This window comes from Lepidochelys kempii, chromosome 7 (assembly GCF_965140265.1).
Source record: "Lepidochelys kempii isolate rLepKem1 chromosome 7, rLepKem1.hap2, whole genome shotgun sequence".
NCBI lineage: Eukaryota > Metazoa > Chordata > Testudines > Cheloniidae > Lepidochelys > Lepidochelys kempii.
Window position 1 is genome coordinate 125,454,717 of NC_133262.1, and position 16,885 is coordinate 125,471,601.

The 16,885-nt window shown below is 53.3% G+C and overlaps 1 protein-coding gene across 4 annotated transcripts in view; it reads left to right on the plus strand.

Moving 5' to 3' along the window:
• Window positions 1–886: 886 nt before the first annotated feature.
• Window positions 887–16,885, plus strand: part of R3HCC1L (R3H domain and coiled-coil containing 1 like) — a 60,288-nt gene continuing 44,289 nt past the window's right edge. The window contains exons 1-2 of one of the 4 annotated variants that reach the window (XM_073354652.1): window positions 1,467–1,917; window positions 2,794–2,931. The gene's annotated coding sequence lies outside the window, so the exon portion shown is untranslated. Of the gene's footprint in view, window positions 945–1,466; window positions 1,918–2,793; window positions 2,932–16,885 lie in introns of those variants that run through there. The other 3 variants (XM_073354648.1, XM_073354651.1, XM_073354649.1) reach the window with 3 other exon arrangements.

The window sequence follows — 16,885 nt, forward strand, 5'->3', positions numbered from 1 at the left end:
GAGGCTGGGCCCTGCCCCCCACAGAGCTGCAAATCAAAAGGGTGGGGCTGGGGTCGCCCCCTGAGTCTCTGGAGGCGGGGGGAGGGGCTGGGGTCACCTCCCCAAGTCTCTGGGGGTGGGGGGAGGGGCTGGGGTCGCCCCCCGAGTCTCTGGGAGTGGGGGAGGGGCTGGGGTTGCCCCCGAGTCTCTGCGGAAGCGGGGGAGGGGCTGGGGTCGCCCCCCGAGTGTCTGGGGGCGGGGGAGGGGCTGGGGTCGCCCCCAAGTCTCTGCGGAAGCGGGGGAGGGGCTGGGGTCGCCCCCCGAGTGTCTGGGGGCGGGGGAGGGGCTGGGGTCGCCCCCCCAAGTCTCTGGAGGTGAGGGGGAGGGGCTGGGGTCGCCCCCCGAGTCTCTGGGGAAGCGGGGGAGGGGCTGGGGTCGCCCCCCCAAGTCTCTGGAGGTGAGGGGGAGGGGCTGGGGTCGCCCCCCGAGTCTCTGGGGAAGCGGGGGAGGGGCTGGGGTCGCCCCCCCAAGTCTCTGGAGGTGAGGGGGAGGGGCTGGGGTCGCCCCCCGAGTCTCTGCGGAAGCGGGGGAGGGGCTGGGGTCGCCCCCCGAGTGTCTGGGGGCGGGGGAGGGGCTGGGGTCGCCCCCAAGTCTCTGGGGAAGCGGGGGAGGGGCTGGGGTCGCCCCCAAGTCTCTGGGGAAGCGGGGGAGGGGCTGGGGTCGCCCCCAAGTCTCTGGGGGCGGGGGGAGGGGCTGGGGTCGCCCCCCCAAGTCTCTGGAGGTGAGGGGGAGGGGCTGGGGTCGCCCCCCGAGTCTCTGGGGAAGCGGGGGAGGGGCTGGGGTCACCCCCCCCCGAGTGGCTGGGGGCGGGGCAGACACTACATTTCCCATCACCCCCCGCGGCGGGCGGAAGCGGAAGCGGCGGCAGGACGCAGCGGCGGCGGCGACCCCGGTTCGGTCACCTGGTAACCACCCCCCCCGGACCCCCCCGCGCCCCGCCCCCAGGGCTTCACCTCCCCCAGACCCCCGATCCTGCCCCCCGGGCCCCCGCCGCCCCTTCACCCCCGCCACGGCCCCCCCCGGGCGGATCGCGGGGCGCCGGCGCTGGGGGGCGAAGGGGCCCCCGAGCTGCGCCCCCTCCCCCCCCGCCCCGGGAAGGGGCCCCCGAGCTGCGCCCCCTCCCCCCCCGCCCCGGGAAGGGGCCCCTCCCCCCCCGTCCCGGGAAGGGGTCCCCGAGCTGCGCCCCCTCCCCCCCCCGCCCCGGGAAGGGGTCCCCGAGCTGCGCCCCCTCCCCCCCCGCCCCGGGAAGGGGTCCCCGAGCTGCGCCCCCTCCCCCCCCGCCCCGGGAAGGGGCCCCCGAGCTGCGCCCCCTCCCCCCCCGCCCCGGGAAGGGGTCCCCGAGCTGCAGCCCCTCCCCCCCCGCCCCGGGAAGGGGCCCCCGAGCTGCAGCCCCTCCCCCCCCGCCCCGGGAAGGGGCCCCCGAGCTGCAGCCCCTCCCCCCCCGCCCCGGGAAGGGGTCCCCGAGCTGCGCCCCCCCCCCCCCGGGAAGGGGTCCTTTCCCCTCGGGCCAGGCTGTCCCCAGGCAGCGGGCCGGAGGGGTGGTCACAGAGCCAGCGGGATGGGGGGAGCCCCTTGACCCCCAAGAGCTCCGTGACTCCGCTGCTCCCCTGCCGCTCCAGGCTCCCTCTCCCCCGTAAACCGTCTGCCCGCCCGGCTCCGGTTCTCACGGTCTCCTGCCAGCCCTGGTCTCCCCTCCAGTCGCCACCCTGGCCTGGGCCCTCGGGAACTGCCCCTCCCGTGGCCTGGGCCTGCCGGGGGGCCAGGGCTCCGCAGCACCTGCGGACAGGCCACGGGCTGCACGGGGGAGCCCTGAAATCACAGCAGCGCTTTGGGCGCTGAGCCAGGATGTCTGGGCAGAGCCGGCAGCCCTCGTCCGGGGTGCGTGAGACAGAATGGGGGGGCAATGCAGGCAGCCCCCGGCGTGGGGGGCCTGAGGCGGGGGTGGGCGGTGCAGGGAGCCCCCAGTATGGAGGGGATGAGGTGGGCGTGGGGGGTGCAGGCAGCCCCCGGCGTGGGGGGTGCAGGCAGCCCCCGGCGTGGGGGGTGCAGGCAGCCCCCGGCGTGGGGGGTGCAGGCAGCCCCCGGCGTGGGGGGCCTGAGGCGGGGGTGGGCGGTGCAGGCAGCCGCCAGCCCCTGCTCTGGAACTGGGGCCGGAGCAGTGCCAGCAGCCCGTGTGAAGTGTGCGTGGTACAAGGACTGTAGTTGGCAGGACTCCTGAAAGTGGTGGTCCTCTGCCCTTCTAGAGCCGCTCATGTACAGAGCTCGAAGGCTTTGCTGGTGTGTTATGAAGACCCCGGGGTTGTGGTAGGAATCGCTCACCCCAGGGAGCTGTACCTTCAAAGAAGGGCCTGACGGCTGTTCAGCAGGGCATGGCATCGCCATCCCTGCGGTGAGGAGAGGAAGGGGAAGTGGTGCGGGTCAGTTAGGGAGGCAGAAGGGAATCGCCCGGCCTGGGAGGTGGCCAAGACAAGAGGGTGACAGGCCTGCACCTGGGATGCAGCCGGGGGCTCTTTGACCACAAGCAGGCAACCCCTGCTCCACGCCTCCTGTGAAGGAGGTGGCGGGGCGGGGACTGAGCCCTAACCCCGGGGGAAGTGTTACCTCCTGCAGCATTTTAGGGCTTGTCCTGGCTGGCGGTGAGATCTGGCGGGGCCCCAGGCGGCAGGCAGGGCGAGTGGGCTGCTGCTGTCCTGTCTGTGTTGTCAGTTGCCAAGTTATACAGATTTTGCTCTTTTAATCTGCTCATTCTTACAGCACCCTACCCTGTGCCTGGGGCCTCCCAGACCACACGTTGCCTGGGTCCCTGCCCAAAGCACTTCCTCCCTTAGCCTGATGTGCCATGGCAGTGAGCCGGTACAGGGTGTCAGTCGGAAGGTCTCCCAGCAAAGACCAGTGAGTGGTGTTGGAAGCTAAGCTCCCACGGGCTCTAAGGCAGGGGTGCCTCTTGGTAGCTGTCTAAGTCTTTGTTAAGTCCCCCCTTGTCGCAGGGGGGAGTTGGGGCCTCCAGTTGTGTGCAGCCCTGGGGCTTACCGTTGCTTTCAGACTCCCTCCTCTTCCTGTTTGTCATGCTCACGGGGTTCTGTTCTCCGTGAGGTTGCTGGCAGCTCTTTGGGGCTGGGATGAGCTCCTCCCCTTTGCATTGCCCCGGCATAGGGGTGATCAGGGCCTTCTGCATGCAGCAAACAGGAATGGAGCATCAGCAGGATTCTGGGTGAGGTGAGGCAGGGGCTTTGGTCTGCAGGCTCTAGGAGCCTGGTGCAGGCCGGCCCGGCCGTGTGGAAGCCTTTGTGCGGGGAGGAGGTGAAGGAGGCATGGAGCTGGTGCCAGGAGGGTGGAGGGAACAGATCCGAAAAGTGACCTGGTAAGAGATGCAGGCAGGGGCTGTGTGAGGCATGTCCGGGGATCCACGCTCAGCGCCTTGGGGAGCACAGATTCTAAGGCTGAGGGACCATAGTGATTGTCTGCTCTGACCCCCTGTGCAGCCCAGGCCAGAGAGCTGCCCTGGATTCATTCCTGATGGAACTAGAGCAAAACATCCCATCTTGACTGAAAAATGGCCAGTGATGGAGAATCCACCATGGCCCTTGGTAAATTGTTCCAATGGTTAGTTACCCTTTGTTACAATGTGCCCCTTATTTCCAGTCTGAATTTGTCTAGCTTCAGCTTCCAGCCACTGGATCTCGTTAGACCTTTGTCTGCTGGGTGAGGAGCCCTCTGTGATCAAATTCAAGGTGCGGGGGGACGCCATGGCTGAGGCATCGTGTGCCAGTGAGGAGGATTTTGGAGGGGGTGGAGAGAGGGGAGGTTGTCTTTGTGGTCATGCAGCCTCTCCTTGAGCATCCTCCCTCCAGCCTCTTTCATCATTTCTGGTGCTTTTCTCTGAATTCTCCCATTTGCCAGAACAGGTTGGTACTGAAGGGCCTGGCTGGATCACGGCATTCAGGATGCGGAGCTTGAGCTGCCTCTGCAGCCTGAAATAACTCAGATGCTTTCAGCATCGCCCCGTGTATTTCTCAGCTGTCCCAGTGAATGTCTGCATTGGGCTGTTTTCACTACACTTTTCCAAGCTGAATTCTCCTGTATTTCTAACCTTGCTAGGTTGGTTTGAATTATTTATCTGTGCTTTCTGGTGTTTGCAACACCTCTCTGCTCCAGCTCATCTGCAAATTTAATTATAATTCATTATTCAAGTGTCAAACGATACCCTGGTGGTCAGTTAAATTGTGTCTACTGTGCTTGTTCAAAAGCTCTGGCCAGTAATCCTAGTGAAATAACTTGTGTTCTGGATAACCCCCATGGCTGTCACTCTACGTTTGCAGAGTCTCTTTGGTTTTTGTTCCATTCTTTCACTAGGGATTGCAATTGGATTTGCCATACGATGGGGGCTGGGGTTACTGTTCTTTCTCGGATAGAAAATCAGTACCTCCTTTACGTTTTTCACTCCTCTCCAGAGCGCCATGATTTTTTACCAATATTGTCTGTAGTTCGGTAGGTTAATTAGCTGACTCCTGGATACCCGACAGTGCCTGGCACCCTGATGAGCTGATTTGATAGAGAGCGATCTTCGGTGTTCTATTTTCTTTTACCAGCAGCTGTTTTCACAAGTCCTTATTTGGGTGGCTAAAGACATTTAAATAATCTCAGCCTTTTTTGAGTCCTGGTTAATTTTATCTTCTTCCTTATTTATTACTAGACCTGCTTTCTCTCTAGCGCTGATCCTGTCCCTGATAGATTTGTAAAATCCCTTCGTGTTTCCCTTAGCCCTTCATGTCATTAACTCATTCTGCTTTTTGTTGCCTTTTCTTTTCCCTGCAGCTTTGAAGGGACAGTATCAACTTACAAATCACAGTCCTGTCTGAAAATGTTTCCTTTCTATTGTTGCAGGTATCTCTTAAGAGCATCAGGGGAAAGGCTTGATTGAAATCTCTCTCTTTTCCAGTGAGATTCCTGTGTACCTTTGACAGCTCTCCAGCTTTCACTGTCTTCCCTTTGCAGTTTATTTCCCCTGCTGTTTGAGTGGATCTTTCACACAGCAACTGGGGAGAGAGACATTTTAAAAGAACACCAGTTGGCAGGGGTCTCAGGGCAGGAGGAGGCTGTGGAACTACTCTCCAGGCACTTTTGAGAACTGACTAGCTTTGTACTTTACTCTGTGCCTTTCTTTGGCTCTGTGTCTGTGGGTTCAGTCCCCCGCATTTCTCCATTGCCAGGGCAGCTTCCTGTATCCTCAGCTCTGCCTCTCCCTGGCAGTTTTCTAGGTACATTTGTGGCCCCTCACCTGAGTGTCTGAGCTAGTCCCTTGTGGAACAGGTTGGATGGGGGTCGCTGTAGTGTCCATTACCCCTGCTTGCCTCTGAGCTGGTCTGGGTCAGGTGAGTGCCAGGAGCTGTGTTCTGAAAGGCCGCCCTGTGGAGAGGTGTTGGACCTTCCCCCTGGCCGTGGCTCTGCCTGCAAAGGGTACTGCTATCCTCTGGTCCCTAATTCCTTTGGGATTCTTGACAAGGCGGCAGGGCTGGTTCTTAAGTGACCAGAGGAGCTAGCAGATGGGAGTTTTGCAAGGGAGTGTAGAGAGGGAGCGTGACAGCCAGATACACCTAACAAACATGCACTACACGTAGGCCAGTAACCCCACCAAAGAACGAACAAACAAATGAAATCTCTGCAAGAGTAAAAATAATGCAAAGATCACAGGCAGCCATCCAGCAGTGGAGTGGGGGCTGTCCAGTGTATTGCACTGAATGCAACATGTACATGGGCGCATTCAGTGCAAGGAGCTTGTGGCTCTCAGAGACCAAGTGCGGGCTCTGGCGACTACAGTGGCTGAACTGGAGGAGCTAAGGGAGCAGAGGTGCATAGAGGAGACTTTCCAGGACACAGCAGAGTGGTTCCACTCCCTGTCTGACAGCCTCTGTGCTGTTGAGGAGGATGAAAGTCTCGGGGAAAGAGAACATCAGGCTGGAGTGGAGGGAAACAATCCCATAGTTGGGACCCTTCTTCCAGGTGATGCAATGGTATCCTCTAGCACTGAGGTCCCCAGTTATTAGGAAGGTAATAGTAATGCAGGATTTCATAGAATCATAGAATATCAGGGTTGGAAGGGACCTCAGGAGGTCATCTAGTCCAACCCCCTGCTCAAAGCAGGACCAATCCCCAATTAAATCATCCCAGCCAGGGCTTTATCAAGTCTGACCTTAAAAACTTCTAAGGAAGGAGATTCTACCATGTCCCTAGGTAACGCATTCCAGTGTTTCACACCCTCCTAGTGAAAATTTTTTTCCTAATATCCAACCTAAACCTCCCCCACTGCAACTTGAGACCATTACTCCTTGTCCTGTCCTCTTCTACCACTGAGAATAGTCTAGAACCATCCTCTCTGGAACCACCTCTCAGGTAGTTGAAAGCAGCTATCAAATCCCCCCTCATTCTTCTCTTCTGCAGACTAAACAATCCCAGTTCCCTCAGCCTCTCCTCATAAGTCCAGACCCCTAATCATTTTTGTTGCCCTTCGCTGGACTCTCTCCAATTTATCCACATCCTTCTTGTAGTGTGGGGCTCAAAACTGCACACAGTACTCCAGATGAGGCCTCACCAATGTCGAATAGAGGGGGACGATCATGTCCCTTGATCTGCTCGCTATGCCCCTACTTATACATCCCAAAATGCCATTGACGTTCTTGGCAACAAGGGCACACTGCTGACTCATATCCAGCTTCTCATCCACTGTCACCCCTAGGTCCTTTTCCGCAGAACTGCTGCCGAGCCATTCGGTCCCCAGTCTGTAGCAGTGCATTGGGTTCTTCCGTCCTAAGTGCAGGACTCTGCACTTATCCTTGTTGAACCTCATCAGATTTCTTTTGGCCCAATCCTCCAATTTGTCTAGGTCCTTCTGTATCGTATCCCTGCCCTCCAGCGTATCTATCTCTCCTCCCAGTTTAGTGTCATCTACAAACTTGATGAGGGTGCAATCCACACCATCCTCCAGATCATTAATGAAAATATTGAACAAAACCGGCCCCAGGACCGACCCCTGGGGCACTCCACTTGACACCGGCTGCCAACTAGACATGGAGCCATTGATCACTACCCGTTGAGCCCGACAATCTAGCCAACTTTCTACTCACCTTATAGTGCATTCATCCAGCCCATACTTCTTTAACTTGCTGACAAGAATACTGTGGGAGACCGTGTCAAAAGCTTTGCTAAAGTCAAGAAACAACACATCTACTGCTTTCCCTTCATCCACAGAACCAGTAATCTCATCATAGAAGGCGATTAGATTAGTCTTCCCTTGGTGAATCCATGCTGACTGTTCCTGATCATTTCCCTCCCATGTAAGTGCTTCAGGACTGATTCCTTGAGGACCTGCTCCATGATTTTTCCGGGGACTGAGGTGAGGCTGACTGGCCTGTAGTTCCCAGGATTTGATTATTACAAATATAGATAGCTGGGTTTGTGATGACTAGGAGAATCGCATGGTGACTTGTCTGGTGGGTGCGAAGGTTGCAGACCGCTTGAGACATCTAGACAGGAGCTGGTGGTCATGGTACATGTAGATACTAATGACATAGGGAAAAGCAGGTGAGAGGTCCTGGAGACCAAATGTAGGCTGCTAGGTAAGAGATTGAAGTGCAGCACCTCCATGGTCGCATTCTCTGAAATGCTTCCAGTTCCATGCTCAGGGCTAGGTAGACAGAACTGCAGCGTCTCAGTGCATGGATAAGACGATGGTTTTGGGAGGAGGGATCTAGATTTATTAGGAACGGGGGAATATTTGGGGAAAGGAGGATAGCCTAGTAAAGAGGAGATGATAGAAGTTGGTAAAATACAGGTAGGAACTGAAGAGAAATGAAAAAGACCCATTCAGTTCCATCACATGAAGGCAGACAACCAACTAGTGACAAATTTTGTAAGTGCTTGTGTACAAATGCTAGAAGTCTAAATACTAAGATGGGTGAACTTAAATGCCTGGTAGTAAAGGAGGATGTTGCTATAATAGGCATCACAGAAACTTTGTGGAACAATGATAATTGATGGGATGCTGTAATACTAGGGTACGAAATATGTAGTCAGGATGGAGCAGGTCACGCTGTTGAACGAGGGGCACTGTATGTGAAAGAAAACATAGTCAAATATAGTAAAAATGTTAAATGGTGCCAGAGAATCGCACTGGACAGAAATTCCGTACTGGAATAGTAAGAGTCTAGCAGTAGGGATATACTGCCAACCCCTGACCAGGATGGTGACAGTGACTGTGAAATGCTCAGGGAGATTAGAGAGGCGACAAAAACAGAAACCCCAATAGTAATAGTGGATTTCAGCTACCCTATATTGACCAGGTACATATCTCTTCAGCCCAGGATGCAGAGATAAAATTTCTAGACACCATTAATGACTGCTTCTTGGAGCAGCTTGTCTTGGATCCTCCAAGGAGAGAGGCAGTTCTTGATTTAGTCCTCAGTAGAGCACAGGATCTGGTCCAAGATGTGAATATAGCTGAACCGCTTGGTAATAGCATCACAGATCCATAGGGCTGGTGCTGTGACCCCAGCTTTGGAACAGTCTCTTGGAAGAGCCCTTCAATGAGCCAGACCCCCTAAAGGTTTCACTTTTCTCCAGAGTAAGCCACACGGCTTCACCACCTCCTTAAGCTGAACCTCTGGTCCTTCAGCACCTGTACCTCACACTGAGCTCTGGCCAGTGAGTCCAACTGGGACAAACCCTAAGGGAGACTTGTGCAGGCTTAGGGAGCCAGGCACCTGCTCTGCCAGTGGCTGCAGGGACATTCAGCCAGCACTTTCACACAGAAGCCATTGTTAGTTGACTGGACACGGCACAGAAAGTCCTTGGTTAGCCCAGAGAAAAGGAAGTGACAGCTTAGTCCATCCTGCTCAGCACAGAGCCCAACCTCCGTCCCTCTGACCTCTCTTAGTCGGGGCACCTGACCTGGGACAGCTTCCCATAGCCACCACTTAACTCCCACCTCACCCCCAGGCCTTTGTTCCCCAGCTGGGCAAACACGGCTTGGCTTTCTGCGGAGAGTTGGGGCCATCCATGGTGGCTGGCCGCTGGGTACCAAAGTCCCAGTGATAGGGGTTGCCATTGTCTTCTCACGAACTTCCTGGATATGGGGCCCGAGCCCCAGACAGCTGGGAATTATCCACACCTGAGTCTCTGAGCTGCTGCAGAGAGCAAACAGCCCTTTCTATCCCTGGGGTAACCCTACATCACATAGGGGAAACTGAGGCACAAATAGGCTTCAGAAAAATATTTGAAAAACTTTCCACTCTGTCATAAATAGTCACCATAATGTAATTAAATTTCATATCCTTGTAGGGTGGAATATACAAAAGAAACCCACCACAGCAGCATTTAACAACAAAAAGGGGAACTACACAAAAATGTGGAAGCTAGTTACATGGAAATTAAAAGGAACAGTCACAAGAGGGAATTGCCTGCAAGCTGCATGGAAACGACTTAAACACCCAATAGAGGCTCAAATGAAAGAGGACCAAAAAATACCACCTTGGCTAAACAATGGAATAAAAGAGGTGGTTAGATGCAAAAAGGCATCCTTTACAAATTGGAACTCAGATCCCAATGAGGAAAATAGAAAAGAGCATAAGCTCTGGCAAGTCAAGTGTAAAAGTATAATGAGGCAGGCCAAGAAAGACTTTGAAAATCAACTAGCCAAAGGCACAAAAGCCAACAGCAAAATTTTTTAAAGTACATCTGAAGCAGGAAGCTGCCAAACCGACAATGGGGGACACTGGGCAATGGAAGTGCTAAAGGAGCACTCCAGGCAGACAAGGCTGTGTTGGAGAAGCTAAATTAATTCTTTGCTTTGGTCTTTGCTGCAGAGGATGTGAGGGAGAGTCACACACCTGAACCATTCTTTTTCAGCACAGATCGGAGGAATTGTCCCAAATGGAGGTGTCAGTAGAGAAGGTCTTGGAAGAAACTGTTTAATTTAACAGTAATAGGTCACTAAGACCAGGTGTTATCCACCCAAGAGTTCTGAAAGAACTTAAATGAAATTGCAAAACCAGTAACTGGAGTACATAACCTATTGCTTAAATCAGCCCCCCGATGACTGGAGGATAGCTAATGTAACACTGATTTTTACAAAAGGCTCCAGAGGCGATCCTGGCAATTACAGGCTGGCGAGCCTGACTTCTGTGCCAGGGCAACTGGTTGAAACTAAAGAACAAAATTATCCCACACACACAGATGAGCACAATATGTTGGGGAAGAGTCAGGGGGGACTGAGTCATCTATCTGCCGCCCCGACCGGGAAAATGGAGAAGTCTGCTGCTTGCCAGGAGCTAAGATTCGCGATGTGATGGAGAGACTGCCGAGACTCATCAAGCCCTCGGATCGTTATCCCTTCTTGCTTCTCCACGTGGGCACCAATGATACTGCCAAGAATGACCTTGAGCTGATCACTGCAGACTAGGTGGCTCTGGGAAGAAGGATAAAGGAGTTTGAGGTGCAAGTGGTGTTCTCGTCCATCCTCCCCGTGGAAGGAAAAGGCCTGGGTAGGGACCGTCGAATTGTGGAAGTCAACGAATGGCTACGCAGGTGGTGTCGGAGAGAAGGCTTTGGATTCTTTCACCATGGGATGGTGCTCCAAGAGGGAGGAGTGCTAGGCAGAGATGGGCTCCACCTAACGAAGAGAGGGAAGAGCATCTTCGCAAGCAGGCTGGCTAACCTAGTGAGGAGGGCTTTAAACTAGGTTCACCAGGGGAAGGAGACCAAAGCCCTAAGGTAAGTGGGGAAGTGGGATACTCGGATGAAGCACGAGCAGGAACGCGTGAGAGGGGAGGGCTCCTGCCTCATACTGAGAAAGAGGAGTGATCAGCGGGTTATCTCAAGTGCCTATACACAAATGCACGAATCCTGGGAAACGAGCAGGGAGAACTGGAAGTCCTGGCAAAGTCAAGGAATTATGATGTGATTGGAATAACAGAGACTTGGTGGGGTAACTCACATGACTGGAGCACCGTCCTGGATGGGTATAAACTGTTCAGGAAGGACAGGCAGGGCGGAAAAGGTGGGGGAGTTGTACTGTATGTAAGAGAGCAGTATGACTGCTCAGAGCTCAAGTATGAAACTGCAGAAAAACCTGAGAATCTCTGGATTAAGTTTAGAAGTGTGAGCAACAAGGGTGATGTCGTGGTGGGAGTCTACTATAGACTACCGGACCAGGGGGATGAGGTAGACGAGGCTTTCTTCCGGCATCTCGCAGAAGTTACTAGATCGCACGCCCTGGTTCTCATGGGAGACTTCAATCACCCTGTTATCTGCTGGGAGAGCAATATGGCGGTGCACAGATCCAGGAAGTTTTTGGAAAATGTAGGGGACAATTTCCTGGTGCAAGTGCTGGAGGAACCAACTGGGGCAGAGCTCTTCTTGACCTGCTGCTCACAAACCAGGAAGAATTAGTAGGGGAAGCAAAAATGGATGGGAACCTGGGAGGCCGTGACCATGAGATGGTTGAGCTCAGGATCCTGACACATGGAAGAAAGGAGAGCAGCAGAATATGGACCCTGGACTTCAGAAAAGAAGACTTTGACTCCCTCAGGGAACTGATGGGCAAGATCCCCTGGGAGAATAACATGAGGGGGAAAGGAGTCCAGGAGAGCTGTCTGTATTTTAAAGAATCCTTATTGAGGTTACAGGGACAAACCATCCTGATGTGTAGAAAGAATAGTAAATATGGCAGGCGACCAGCTTGGCTTCACAGTGAAATCCTTGCTGATCTGAAATACAAAAAAGAAGCTTACAAGAAGTGGAAGATTGGACAAATGACCAGGGACGAGTATAAAAATATTGCTCGGGCATGCAGGAGTGAAATCAGGAAGGCCAGATCACACCTGGAGTTGCAGCTAGCAAGAGATGTTAAGAGTAACAAGAAGGGTTTCTTCAGGTATGTCAGCAACAAGAAGAAAGTCAAGGAAAGTGTGAGCCCCTTGCTGAATGAGGGAGGCAACCTAGTGACAGAGGATGTGGAAAAAGCTAATGTACTCAATCCTTTTTTGCCTCTGTCTTCACGAACAAGGTCAGCTCCCAGACTTCTGCATTGGGCAGCACAGCACGGGGAGGAGGTGACCAGCCCTCTGTGGAGAAAGAAGTGGTTCGGGACTATTTAGAAAAGCTGGATGCGCACAAGTCCATGGGGCCGGATGCGTTGCATCCGAGAGTGCTAAAGGAGTTGGCGGATGTGATTGCAGAGCCATTGACCATTATCTTTGAAAACTCATGGCAATCAGGGGAAGTCCCGGACGACTGGAAAAAGGCTAATGTAGTGCCCATCTTTAAAAAAGGGAAGAAGGAGGATCCTGGGAACTACAGGCCAGTCAGCCTCACCTCAGTCCCTGGAAAAATCATGGAGCAGGTCCTCAAGGAATCAATTCTGAAGCACTTAGAGGAGAGGAAAGTGATCAGGAACAGTCAGCATAGATTCACCAAGGGCAAGTCATGCCTGACTAATCTAATTGCCTTCTATGATGAGATAACTGGCTCTGTGGATGAGGGGAAAGCGGTGGACGTGTTGTTCCTTGACTTTAGCAAAGCTTTTGACACATTTCCCACAGTATTCTTGCCAGCAAGTTAAAGAAGTATGGTCTGGATGAATGGACTATAAGATGGATAGAAAGCTGGCTAGATTGTCGGGCTCAACGGGTAGTGATCAATGGCTCCATGTCTAGTTGGCAGCCGGTATCTAGCGGAGTGCCCCAAGGGTCGGTCCTGGGGCCGGTTTTGTTCAATATCTTCATAAATGATCTGGAGGATGGTGTGGATTGCACCCTTAACAAGTTTGCAGATGACACTAAACTGGGAGGAGTGGTAGATACGCTGGAGGGTAGGGATAGGATACAGAGGGCCCTAGACAAATTGGAGGATTGGGCCAAAAGAAATCTGATGAGGTTCAACAAGGACAAGTGCAGAGTCCTGCACTTAGGATGGAAGAGTCCCATGCACCGCTACAGACTAGGGACCGAGTGGCTAAGCAGCAGTTCTGCAGAAATGGACCTAGGGGTTACAGTGGGTGAGAAGCTGGATATGAGTCAACAGTGTGCCCTTGTTGCCAAGAAGGCCAATGGCATTTTGGGATGTATAAGTAGGGGCATAGCGAGCAGATGGAGGGACGTGATCGTTCCCCTCTATTCAACCTCATCTGGAGTACTGTGTCCAGTTTTGGGCCCCACACTACAAGAAGGATGTGGAAAAATTGGAAAAAGTCCAGCGGAGGGCAACAAAAATGATTAGGGGACTGGAACACATGAGTTATGAGGAGAGGCTGAGGGAACTGGGGATGTTTAGTCTGCGGAAGAGAAGAATGAGGGGGGATTTGATAGCTGCTTTCAACTACCTGAAAGGGGGTTCCAAAGAGGATGGCTCTAGACTGTTCTCAGTGGTAGCAGATGACAGAACAAGGAGTAATGGTCTCAAGTTGCAGTGGGGGAGGTTTAGGTTGGATATTAGGAAAAACTTTTTCACTAGGAGGGTGGTGAAACACTGGAATGCGTTACCTAGGGAAGTGGTGGAATCTCCTTCCTTAGAAGTTTTTAAGATCAGGCTTGAGAAAGCCCTGGCTGGGATGATTTAGTTGGTGTTGGTCCTGCTTTGAGCAGGGGGTTGGACTAGATGACCTCCTGAGGTCCCTTCCCACCCTGATATTCTATGAGTCAACATAGCTTTTTTTAAAGGGAAATCATGACTCACCGATCTACTAGAATTCTTTGAGGGGGTCAGGAAGCATTTGGAGAAAGGAGATCCAGTGGATATAGTGTACGTGGACTTTCAGAAAGAACTTTGACAGGATCCCACACCAAAGACTCTTAAGCAAACTCTGCAGTTATGGGATAAGAGGGAAGGTCCTTTCATGGATCAGTAACTGGTTAGAAGATTACTTCTAACTCAAGTTGCAGTGGGGGAGGTTTAGATTGGATATTAGGAAAAACTTTTTCACTAAGAGGGTGGTGAAACACTGGAATGCGTTACCTAGGGAGGTGGTAGAATCTCCTTCCTTAGAGGTTTTTAAGGTCAGGCTTGACAAAGCCCTGGCTGGGATGATTTAACTGGGAATTGGTCCTGCTTTGAGCAGGGGGTTGGACTAGATGACCTTCTGGGGTCCCTTCCAACCCTGAGATTCTATGATTCTATGATTCTAAGATAGGAAACAAAGGGTAGGGATAAGTGGTCAGTTTTCAGAATGAAGAGAGATAAATAGTGGTGTGTCCCATAGTGGGAGTGTGCCTGGACAAGTGCTGTTCATATATTCATAAATGATCTGAAACGGGGATGAACAGTCAGATGGCAAAATTTGCAGATGATACAAAACTACTCAAGGTAGTTAAGTCCCAGGTAGACTCCGAAGAGTTACAAATGAATGGGTCACTGGGCAACAAAATGACAGTTGAAATTCAAATTGATAAGTGCCAAGGTAATGCACGTTGGAAAACATAATCTCAACTATACATACAACATGATAGGGTCTAAATTAGCTGTTACAACTCAAGAAAAACATCTTGGAGGGTATTATGGATATTTTTGTGAAAACATCCACTCAATTTGCCACAGCACTCAGAAAAGCTAACCAAATGGTAGGAACCATGAGGAAAAGGACTGATAATAAGACTGAAAATTTCATAATGCCTCTATATAAATCCATGGTAGGCCCACACCTTGAATACTGCGTGCAGTTCTGGTTGCCCCATCTCAAAAAAGAAAAATTAGAACTGGAAAAGGCGCAGAGAAAGGCAACGAAGATGATCAGGGGATGGAACAGCTTCTGTACCAGGAGAGATTAATAAGATTGGGACTGTTCTACTTGGAAAAGGGATGACGGGGGCTGGGGGGCTATGATCGAGGTCTAAAATCATGACTGATGTGGAGAAAGTGAACAGGGAAGTGTTATTTACCCCTTCGCATAACAGACAAACCAGGGAAACGAATAGGCAGCAGGTTTACATATGGAAATATTTCACACAATGCACAGTCAGCCTGTTACTGGTTGCCAGGGGATGATGTGAAGGCCAAAAGTATAAGTGGGTTCAAAAAAAGAATTAGATAAGTTTCTGCAGGACAGGTCCATCAACAGCTATTAGCCAAGATAGTCAGGGATGTAACCTCATGCTCTGGGTGTCCTTAAGCCCCTGACTGCCAGAAACTGGGACTAGCCAATGGGATGGCTCACTTGGTAATTGCCCTGTTCTGTTCATTCCCTCTGAAGCATCTGGCACTGGCTGTTGTCAGAAGACAGGACACTGAGCTAGGTGGACCATTGCTCTGGCCTGGCATGGCCATTTGTGTTGAATGGCTGTGTCCCTTGTTCTTGATGTGCCTGCTTGGGTGTGTTTAATCCGGCACGGTGCAGATCGTGACACTTGGATTTGTGTGTCTGTCATGGTGGCAGCGGATGCTGCTGGGAGTGGAATGCCTGGGGTGCAGCAGTGCTTGGGGCACCTGCCTTCCCTATACAGTACCTGCTTCGGCCCTGGCATTTGCAGTCCACCTTCCCTGTGCTTGTGAAACAGTGCACTTCCCAGACCAGATGGTCCATGAACATATTCAGTCTGGTGTCCCACCCCCAGTGCCCAGTTAGCAATCTGTCTGCTGCTGCTAGTGCAGTTAGAGATCCCCTGGCTTTGGGAAGCAGATGGGGGGGGGGGGAGTGAGTGTGCACACAGTGTGCACTCTGGGGTGTGTCTGGGCAGACTCGTGCCAGCACCAGGGCAGTAGGTGGCTCTGGCTGGCTGGGACTGAGTGCCCAGATGGCTCTGAAGCATCGGAGAAACTCGAAAGGAATCCAGGTCATGGGTTCGCAGGGACAAAAGGGCTGTGTGCTCCCGAGGAATGGGACGTGTAGGCGACTGACACGCTCCCCATGGCAGCCCCTTGTGGGGGCCTGTCACGGAGTCCCTGGGCGATGCTCTGGAGCTGCTCCCCAGGAAGCCGGGCAGGACTCTGGGGAAGTCTCCTTTCTGTGAGCAGCCTGTCTGCAGGACACACAGCTTCCACCTTCCTGGGTCTGACCTCGGAGCATTCAGCATCCTCCGCCCCCCATGCGCTTCCCACAGCGAGTCTGCCCAGGTGGGGTCCTGGGGAAGCCAGAGGGTCCTGCACCCCAACTTTGCAGTCAGATGTGACTCTCAGTCAGCCAGTAAAACAGAAGGTTTATTAGACGACAGGAACATGGTATAACACAGAGCTTGTAGGTGCAGAGAACAGGACCCCTCAGCCGGGTCCATTTTGGGGCCAGTGAGTCAGACAACCACGTCTGCCCTTCACTCCATGTCCCCTGCCAGACCCAAAACTGAAACTCTCTCCAGCCTCTCCTCCTCTGGGCTTTGTCCCTTTCCTGGGCCAGGAGGTCACCGGATTCCTTTGTTTTCCACCCCTTTAGCTCTCACCTTGCAGGGGGGGAAGGGCCCAGGCCATCAGTGGCCAGGAAACAGGGTGTCAGCCATTCTCTGTGTCCAGACCCCTGCACACACCTGCCCTCTAGGGCTCCTTACCTCACCCCCTAGATACTTAAGAACTGCCTAGGGGAAACTGAGGCACCCCCACACTATTGAGGGGAAACATTAAGAAGAGTCCCACTTCGTCACAGCGCCCCAGGCCAGTTCTCAGCTCTGCAGCTGCGGGTGGCATGGGGCTCTGCCGTGTAGGTGCAAGCGCTGATGGGGCGTGCAAGGAGGTGGGACGAGCTCTGCAGCCCAAAGGGGTTCGTCATCTGGGCTGGCTAGAGAGTCTCCTTGTCCCTGCAGTGTGTGAGAAGAGCCCAGTCTGCAGCAAGCTGCGAAGAGTGACATTGTGTGCATGGAAGTGCTGTACTGACACA